The sequence below is a fragment of the Sorex araneus genome, chromosome 1, assembly GCF_027595985.1.
Source record: "Sorex araneus isolate mSorAra2 chromosome 1, mSorAra2.pri, whole genome shotgun sequence".
In the NCBI taxonomy this organism is placed as follows: Eukaryota; Metazoa; Chordata; class Mammalia; order Eulipotyphla; family Soricidae; genus Sorex; species Sorex araneus.
Genome location: NC_073302.1, coordinates 319,866,307 through 319,874,478, shown reverse-complemented (window position 1 = coordinate 319,874,478; position 8,172 = coordinate 319,866,307).

Genomic DNA, 8,172 nt, shown 5'->3' with positions numbered 1-8,172 from the left:
CTATGAAGCCTTGTCCCAAAAGATGAAATATTGGCTGGAGCAATAGCAAAGCAGGTAGAGTGTTTGCCTCCCACGCGGCCAACCTGGGTTCCAATCCCAGCATCCTATGTGCCCCCCCCCCCCCCCGCCCCCCGCCCCAGCACGGCCAGGAATAATTCCTGAGAGCAGAGCCAGGAGTAACCCCTGTACATCACCGGTGTGACCAAAAAAGCAGGAAAAAAGAAATACCCAGAAATGCCCTACTCAACTGGAGTTGTTTAGTAGTTGTGTACACATTGCCTGCAGCCACCCTGCAAGTCCTTTTTTTTTTAATAAAAAATTTTATTTTATTGAATCACCATGTGGAAAATTACAATGCTTTCAGGTTTAAGTCTCAGTTATACAATGCTGAAACAACCATCCCTTCACCAGTTCCCATATTCCACCACCAAAAAAAATCGTATACTTCCCATCCTGCCCCCCCCCTTCTGTAACTGATAAATTTCACTTTACTTTCTCTTTACTTTGGTTACATTCAATATTTCAACAAAAACCTCACTATTATTGTTAGGAGTTTCCCACTAGAGTCAGACCTGTTGTGAAGAGATACGAGGTCCGCAGCCGCTACTGAGCGATTTCTGTACTTTAGCAACTAAGTCCAGGGAGATTTCTTCCAGATACTGGATCACTGCAAGCTTGTAACTCTCATCTTAGGTGGTCATAATTTGGCGGTCGCCACACCCTTCACTCCCAGCAAGAAGAGGCAAGAGAGAGAAATACCTTTCCCTCCTGGGCAGGCATGGGGCCACGGCTTAGTTCTCAGTCTGGAGACATTCTGCAAGGAGCTTCCCATACCAAAAGTAGTTTAGCTGGCCTCTGGAGTCCTACTCCTGCAGCTGGATCATATCTCGGCAACAGGCCCTTTTTTGATGTAGAGAAAACTTGCCCGGGGCTTTCTCCAGCTGATGGTTGGTTTTTGTTTGTTTGGTTGGTTTTGGGTTTTTTGGTTTTTTTTTTTGGTTTTTTTTTGGTTTTTGATTTTGGCGGTGGGATGTGGGCAATGGGAAGGGGTGCTGGGGCTTCCTCCTGGTTCAGGGATCAGGGATCACTCCTGCAGTGATCTGTGGAACCCAAAGAGCAAACTCCTGTCCTCAGCTCACCCCCCCTCAATAACAGCTCATTATAAAATAAATAGTCTTTAGGTTTTCTGTGTGCACTCCGCGTAACCCCATGCACTTGAGCTATTTGTTACATAACCCGCATCTGTCAATCATGCACCCAAGTCCCACCTACAAACCCTGCTCCAACGTGATGTAATCACCTGATCCGCCCTAAAGTTCTAGAATTTAAAAAGGAGATTGCACGGTCCAGTACAACTGGCATAATCAACTCACTCCCACTTTTTATAGTTTTTATCAGTGTTCTCTGCTTTAATAAACTTGCTTACTTTGTTGCTACAGAACATGTGTGCGTTTGATCTTTATAACTTTATAAGGTCAATGACTGCTAGAAAACCACAGTGTATATCTATATCCAACTCACCGCTAATCTCTATGGACTAATAATAATAATAACAACACTATACAGGTTGCCTTGGAGAGTTAGGAAAAGGAACATCATGTACCCAGCCGTTGCACATAAGAGTTACATGCACTCTCCAAGGCAGGGAAGGATATGATGAGCTCAGAAAGGGCTGAGTACCCCTGCCTGTTAGCTCTTGGTGACAGAGCAAGATACTGTTGCGGAGTAGCATGAAGCAAGCGTAAATAGATCTTGCCTTCCAATTTAAGTTGTGTCTTTTTCTTGAGCGCAGTTTGTGGGTAATGAAGAGGGACATTACCATTTTGTGAAAAAAAGTCATCAAATAAAAGCCATCCACTTATCTTCTCCAGGTTTTCGTTTTACCACATAAGACGCTCTCATACAGACTCATCCTACTGAGGTTTCAAACTAAACCATTCAAGATGACCACATATGAAAGAAATTCATAGCGACATCCTTCTCTTCCAGCCACAAGTACACAGTTTACATCTTATAATATTCTGCATGGTGATATGTAATACAACCCTGTGTAGCAAATGCTGCATTGTCAACATAAAATAATCTATCTTTGATAAAGACATTATAGGCACACTGATTTTTCAGCTTCATGGAAAACATCCAACTGGATAGGAAGGTGTGTCCCTACTTTTTCACCTAATAATTCATTCTGTATTAAAGAACTTTCACTTATCACATGACAATTTTGGTTTTGTATTCTCCCCTGTTTGAGACAAGTTAATTTTTTGAAAGTTAATGGCCTAAAATTTGATATAAACTTCAAAAATTCTTTTAAACGTTGACACTTTGATCTCATTAAATTTTATGACGTTGTGGGGGGGAATGTTTTCTCTCTTTGTCCTGACTTGAATGAATATGAGCTTTCAGAGAGACAGAGTCATATATTAATTTGGAATGGTGACCTGTATCAAAAGGAAAGAAACAAATATCTGGGAGAGATAGTACTGGGGTATGGCGCTTGCCTTTCATGCAGATGTCCCCAGTTTGATCCCTGGCACTGCATTTAGTCCCCTGAACACCATCAGGAGTAATTCTTGAGTACAGAGTCAAAACATTATAGGTTTGGTTCAAATCAACAACGCTCCACCACCAAAATATATCTCTATAGGTAAATTGAGTCCAATAAGAAATCCAGATCCATGAGAAACAGTGGAAACTACTTTGTAAGCGGACCAGAGGAAGACCTTTTTACTTCCAGGAGTACATAGCTAACTCAGTGCATCCCAAATAGGTGTGTGTGTGTATGTGTGTGTGTGTGTGTGTGTGTGTGTGTGTTGGGGACAGTGTGTGTGTGGGGTGTAGATATTGAGGGGGCATGGACCATGCAGGGAAATATAAAGAACTTAAAATTCCAGCAGTCCCACATTATACCATATGGCATTTGTAAAAATATACTGACTTATCCTGAAATTGACCAGTTAATCTGTTTAGAGGATTAAGAACTTTTAGCCAGAGGTCCACTACTAGTTTAATTAATTTTGCTGTTGTCAGTGATGGTGGTTATTCAATATAAATTATACCTCTGAGGAAGTGCAGTTCATTATGTTGCTGTGGTTTGCTTGTTTATTCTCCTACTTATCATGAGTTTATTCCAAACACTGGTTTAAGTTATTGTTGTGAGTACTATCTTTGTGCGAGGGTGCCTCAGAGGGGGGCAGATGAGAGCCCTCCCCTCCCGAAGGGACTCAGACCTGGCAGCTGACCTCCACTACCCAACCACTGCCATGTTCCAGGCCACTTTCCACACTCTAGGGCTGAGCCTCATGCATGAGCAAAGTCCCACGGAACCCAGGTAACGTGGAACTTTGTGATCTTGGACTCTGGGCTCAATGGGATCCTGGAGCAGAAATCCTCTGCCTGCTTCCCCCAATCTCCAATCTCCGGCAACCCAGGGGTCACACCCATAAACCGCCTCCTGCTGGAACCCGATAATCTCCTCATAGGCCACCCTCCAGAGCTCATGGCTGTTTCTCCCAGAAGGGAGTATAATAAAATGAGGCCCCCATAACTGTGCCACAGGACTCCACACCAGGAGTGCCCCAGGGGGGGGTGGGTGAGAATCATCCTCACCCCAAGGGACCCAGCCCCAGCAGCCGACCTCTCCACTACCCAACCACCGCCTGCCACGCTCCAGACCGCTTTCCACACACTCAGGCTGAGCCTCACGCATGAGTGAACATATTCCTGGAACACACGACGTATCATCATAAAGAGAAATATCTATATTTATATATAGATATATAAGCATATATATTAAAATATATGTATATATAAATATATATGTATGTATATAAATATCTATATATGTCTCTGGGAGAGCCTGGCAAGCTATCGAGAGTATCCTGCCCACATGGAAGAGCCTGGTAAGCTCCCTGTGAAGTATTCGATATACCAATTACAGTAACAATAACAGGCCTCATTCCCCCTGACCCTGAAAAGATCCTCCAATTGTTAGAAAAAATGAGTAAGGAGCGACTGCTAAAATCTCAGGGCTGGGATGAATGGAGACATTACTGGTGCCTGCTCGAGTAAATCGATGAACAGGATGACAGTGATACAGTGATACAGTGACAGAATGTTTTGCATTGCTTCTTGGCCTTTTGGTTAAGATTAAGTATAGAATAATTTTCAGTTTGAAAAATATTTAATTTAGTTTATAAAAGTAAATTCTGATGAGACATGAAGCTATAATATCTCCAGATGTATATAAATCAATTTATCAAGGCAGCAATCACACTGTCACTAACCCCCTAGATCATCCAGTATTTGTTGCTCTCTCTGTCTTAACATAAAGCCTTTCAGTAATTTGATTTATTTCTTTAAATTTGATTTATTTTATTTAATTGATTATATTTCCTTTCATTAAACATTTTATTTTTAGGTATCTCAGACCCTCTGCTTGCTTATCCAGCCTCCTGGGTGAGGTTAACCTCCCTGATTGACAACCCCAAGGCTTTTTTGAAACCAGAAAATAATTCTCTTACCTTCCCTGGCACTATCCATGTCTGTCCTCTGCCATTTCATCAGGCCCACCTCCACATCTTCTGAACTCTACTCAGAATACATTACAGTGCTTACATATATGCTTCCTGTCACGAAACCAGGTAGGAAAGGAAGAGAGCAATTTCCACAGAGACAGAGAGGGGGCTATTGTAGGGTGGAGGATGGTGGTGGGAGTAGGCAGAGGACTAACTACAAAGATTCACCCTCAGCTTAACAGGAGCACTGAAAAGACAATAAGAAGACACGTAAAAGCTCATCAAATTCAGCGAGTTAAAATAATAGCATGGAAGGCTCTACCAGTGACTTTATCTCATGGATTGTTGAGGATATTTAATGGGCTCAAAGAAACAATAGCACAGTTAGTCACCAATGCACAAGAAAGTATGAGAGCAGAAATGAGAAAACTACCATCAGAAAAAACAGAAATAAAGAGGTGATACAAAAATGCAGTAGAATCCTGAGCAGAATAAAGAGGTGATATAAAGATGCAATTGGGGTTTAACAACAGAATAACAACTGAGGCACCAGTTTACAGTAGTATCAACATGATTGCTTGCATGCTTTCAATACTTCTAGAGCACACCTACAAGGTAGAGATGCCCTGAATCTTTATTCCAAGATCCTTTATTCTCTTTCCCCTTCTGTCAGCTTCAGTTCTAACTTCTTTTGACCATAACTGGATATTGTTTTCATTACACTTTGTCTGGGCTGGAGCAATAGCCTAGCGGCTAGGGTGTTTGCCTTGCACACAGCCAACCTGGGTTCGATTCCTCCACCCCTCTCGGAGAGCCCGGCAAGCTACCAAGAGTATCTCGCCCGCACGGCAGAGCCTGGCAAGCTACCCATGGTGCATTCGATATGACAACAACAGTAACAAGTCTCACAATAGAGACGTTACTGACGCCTGCTCAAGCAAATTGATGAGCAATGGGATGACAGCAACAGTAACAGTACACTTTGTCTGTCAGGGGACAAAGAGCTTTATTCCTCTATATTCCACATATAAGTGAGATTATCCTATAGTTCTCTTGTTTTGGTCCACTTCACTTAGTAACCTCCAGTTCCATGCAAGTTGAAATGAAATAACTGTCACATTCCATTGTGTATATATAAATGTGATACATATGTACTATACATACTATACTATATGTACATTGGAAGGTGATTCTTCTCTTAAGAGCCCAAGGCAACTGCACCCTGCAGCTGAACGTGAATTGGAATTAATTGAGGAAATTGTAAATAAGGCTCAACTAGATAGAATGGATTCGTTAGAAAATTTAAATCTAATAAGGTGGAGTGATAGCACAGTGGGTAGGCCGTTTGCCTTGCACACAGCCGACCTGGGTTCGATTCCTCCATCCCTCTCAGAGACTAGCTACTGAGAGTATCACGCCTGCACGGCAGTGCCTAGCAAGTTCCCCATGGTGTATTTGATATGCCAAAAACAGTAACAAGTCTCACAATGGAGATGTTACTGGTCCCGCTTGAGCGAATCGATGAACAATGGGATGACAATGCTACAATTCTATACTGTGTATATATACAGTGCCCATAAACACACACATACCCCTCACAATTTTTGTATATAATCATCTATTGTTGGGTACTTTTGTTACTTCCGGATCCTGGCTGATGTCAATAGTGCTACAATGAACATAAGTGTACATCTGTTCTTAAAAATTAATGTTTATATGTTCATGGAAAACATGCTGGGGAGTGGAGTCACTGGTTCAGATGAAGCTCTGGTTTTAATATTTTGAGAAGTTCCCATAAAGGCAGAAAAGGACAAAAGTCCTATGTAGGATAACATTTGGTTTGTCCATTCAGCCTTGCCACAGGGAACTTAGTTTACCTTAAAGCAATGTCCTTTCTGTATAGACACAGGAAGACAGTTAATATTATGCTTTGTAACTTGGGAGTTGGTTGACTCCAATAATATTTACTCCTGGGCATCTGCTTTCTCAACTCAGTTGTCCTTAGTTCCTAGCACCCCAAAAGTAGGGTCCCGGCGAGGGACAGAATGGACCCAGGGCAAGCTGTGAGCTACCCTGGCATCAAAATGGGCTAGGCCAAAGCACCACAATATTCAACTATAAGTTGAGAACATGGTCATAGACAAATACTGTCATGATCCAAAAGTAACGAGGAGACTAGGACCCTGCTGGGGTTAGGAAGACTAACTTGACCTGAGGACTGTGGTCTGGAATATACAGTGAAAGTCCTCAGGAAGAACCAAACTTTAAGTGTGATATCTCTTACTGTGCTTATACAGAACTACATTGCTAGAAATATTAGAAGTACATTTACTACAACTAATTTAGTGGATTACTAGCTGGGGAAAGAAGAAAGCAACACACCCAGGATGGGATCCTGCCCTTAAGTGGATCTCCTAGTAATCAGGAGTAATCTCCTTAGATGAGATTTTGTTAATCTCCTGGAGGAGTGGTCTTACCCCTCTTTGCTGATTTGTTAATGTTCAACCCACCTTTGTTTTACCGTCCTATGTGATTGCTATATAAACTAAGACTGTAGCAGAAGCAGGGGGACAGAGGCAAGACAGAAGACACAGAAGCAGAGGTAAGACAGAAGCAAGGAGAAGAGACAGAAGCAGAGAGAAGACACAGAGGCAAGACAGAATACACAGGAGAAAACACAGAAGCAAGAGAGAAGACACAGAAGCAGAGACAGAGAGAGGTCAGAAGAGACCAGTGGAGAGACTACAGAGACAGAGACAGAGATAAGGAGACAGACAGGAGAGAGCACAGTGGCACACACAGAAGCAGAGTGCAAGGAGGAGCCATCCCGATCCGGTCCATACACAGCGGCTCGAGAGCACAGAATGTGAGCGATGAGAGAGAGAGAGAGATAGAGAGATAGATAGAGAGAGAGAGAGAGAGAGAGAGAAAGAGAGAGAGAACTGCCCCGAGAACCCGCGAACAACACCACACACATCATCATCATACCCTCCCGCGTACACGTGTCTATGTATTTTTTAAAGTCCTACAGACAGTGAATAAAAGTTTCCTTTTCACCACATTCCCCACTAGTACTGTTTCTGTGTAAAAAATACAAAGGCGTGTGTGCAGGGGGCGGGGGGTGATGTGTGTGTTGTGTTGTTCGCGGGTTCTCAGGGAGGCTCTCTCTCTCTCTCACCACTCGCCTATGGTGCTCTCAAGCCATTGTGTATGGACCGGATTGGGATGGCTCCTCCTTTGTGCTCTGCTTCTCTTTGTGCAGCTGTGCTCTCTTCTGTCTGTCTCTGTATCTCTGTCTCTGTCTCTTTAGTCTCTCCTCTGGTCTCTTCTGACCTTTCTTTGTCTGTTGTCTCTCCTCTGGTCTCTTCCGATCTCTCTTCTTCTGATCTCTCTCTCCGGAGCCCTTCTGCTTCAGTCTTAAAAGGTATTTTTTCACTATTCATGACACCTCATACACAATGCTATTCCATGGGGTATGTGACAAGTGCCATTTACATCAAGCACACAAATTAAATTAGGTATATTTTGGCCTTAACTAATTTGCTTCACAGTGCAGGAAATTTTTTGTTTGGTATTGTTGCATTTGTTTATTTACATGTTTTTGTTTTATTTGCCAGTAGAGCACTCATCTTTTTTTATTAATAGTTTATTTTTA